The sequence below is a fragment of the Engraulis encrasicolus genome, chromosome 2 (assembly GCF_034702125.1).
Source record: "Engraulis encrasicolus isolate BLACKSEA-1 chromosome 2, IST_EnEncr_1.0, whole genome shotgun sequence".
Classification (NCBI taxonomy): Eukaryota; Metazoa; Chordata; class Actinopteri; order Clupeiformes; family Engraulidae; genus Engraulis; species Engraulis encrasicolus.
Window position 1 is genome coordinate 16925729 of NC_085858.1, and position 2500 is coordinate 16928228.

Sequence of the window (2500 nt, forward strand, 5' to 3'; positions counted from 1 at the left end):
ACTATGGGTCTGTATCAGAATGTCATGTCATTTCTATGGTCTGTACATAAATCCACCACCAAGTCCTGCACTGTGCTGCACTAAGCAACATTTGCCATGTTATACGTGTGTGCATGGACAGATACATGCTAGCCTTTGATATAGCCTACCTGATTTTACTATGGGTCTGTATCAGAATGGCATGTCATTTCTATGGTCTGTACATAAATCCACCACCAAGTCCTGCACTGTGCTTCTGAGTCTACTGTTAGTTTATCCCATGGTGTTCAGACCACTGGCAGAGTTACACGTAGTGTGTCTTCACAAACCGTTTCACTTCACGCTGAGAGCGAGATCCGAACTAAGAGGCTAGTGTTAGCCCCTGGTTAATTAGTGATTATGGCTCCTGTTGGGCTATAATGAGTACCCGCAGTCACAGCAAACACTGAGCGCCCATGGGCCTCCTAATTGTCTCTTTGCTTGTTAAACACACAGTCCAATGTATATCTTAGTCTGCACATTAGAATATTGTTTACCATGGAGAAAAGCTTGGATGAGCATCTGTACTCCTGTTGTTGTGTCTACTTTTGTTGAGTCTCTGTATGTCTATTTATTTTGTTTTTTGAATGTTAGTTGGTCTGTAAAGTGTCCTTGGGTGCCTATAAAGTTCCTTAAAATCCTATAATCTGTATTATTAACAACAGATGTCTGATATGAAAGGCTAGTATTAAAACATTAGAAAGCCTCCTGTCACCTTATGGTTATATGCCGTAATAGATGTAAAATCACTTGGGCTGTTTTCAGTCCAGCCATGTACAAAATATGTACATTTCCATCACACATGGATCCTAACAGCCATTTTAGTTCGCATGCATGTAAATACAGTATCCTACAGATGGCGTCAATGACCTGAGGTCAAACTGAGAACATCCTCACATTTTAAATGATAGGAAATGCAGCCAGGAGCAAACCCAATTGGGTCATTCCACGCCAAATCAACAGGAGCCTGCGCACTTAGGTCTCAAAAAATTCTGAAAATATTACCAAGTGTACCCATGGTACTTAAGAGAAACACTGTAAAATTATTTGAATGTAAGATGTATACTCGCCGTGTTACAGCCAATTTTACTGGGGGAGGGGGGTGTCCATTTTGTTCACACTCTTTTTTTGTCAAAGTTCACAAGCCCTTAGCTCAATAACTAAACCATGTAGGAAGCTCAAATTTGACATGCTGGTACATAGATAGGAATAGTTTGTTGCTAAACTGTCAGTTTTGGTCTGTATGATCCTGCATCGTCATAATATTCCCTCAAAGATGATACAAATTGTACTGGAGTTTTTGGCTGTGCTCTGTTTAGGCCTTCAGAAGACATATTTGTGCCCAACATAGCCTCTTGATTTTTTCCCCTTGTAGAGACAAGTAGGAACACTCTCATAAAAAGCTATAAATAGAAAGGAAACCCCATCAGTGTTTGACCAGAAGACCTCACAAGTCTGACAAATAATTTTGGGTGTCATTTTCAGAGCTCCAGAACCCCTTGTGGGATTGCCCACAGATTTTTTTTTTTTTTCTTCATTCTCCATGAATTCTTATTTTTAAAAATGCCAATGAGACTTGTCTTATGTGATGTTTTCTTTTTTAATTTCCAACCTGAACATGGGCAACATGCACATTGAGAGCAATATGTTTTCTATGCGTTTCTTCCTCTGCCATCTGCTGGTCAAAAAAGTAACAACATGACTCTTTGTGCCTGACCTACTGTCTCTTTTGGTGTGCGAACCTGCTCCCACATTGAACGCTCCTGAAATCATTGAAATTGAAAGGGATACCTGCATCCCTGCACAGGGACTCTTGTGTGATCATATCTGATTTGATTATTTAGTCTTTACATTAAATGTTATCGAAATCATGTTGCTCTCTTTTAGCATTTTGCCCATGTTCAGGTTGGAAATTAAAAATGTGGTCTTGGGTGAGTGAATGACCTTCACCATCCGTGGTGCAGTGGCCAGAACAGTGTTTAGCTATACACTCTAAAGCCTGGGCTCAGACTTTGGCTACTCCATCCTTTCCATCCTCCCCCTGACACTGGGTCATCCCCTGCAGGCATACAAGGCCCTTAAGCCCATATGGAGCCACGGGTCCCTGCCCGTCCCTCTGTTTATCACTGCTACTCTGTCTGTGCATCTGCTGTCTACTCTGTATTTACATTGAACCTTTCTTCTTTTTTTTCTTTTTCTTTGGCGTCCTTCATCTCCTTGGTTGTTTGTTGTTTTTTTATACATCAAATGTCAAACTGTTGGTGCTGGCGGACTTTTAAAGACAGCGGAACAAGAACTTGTGCCAAAGCAGATGGTATGTGAGATGAAAGAGGAAGTGCTTTGTAATGAAAATGAATGATCGATTAAGCGGTGCCAAAAGAAATCAGCAGAACAGCGAGTAGGAGATGGTGTTTAATGTTATAGAACATTATGTCATTTGCTACCCTTCTCTCTCTCTCTCTCTCTCTCTCTCTCTCTCTCT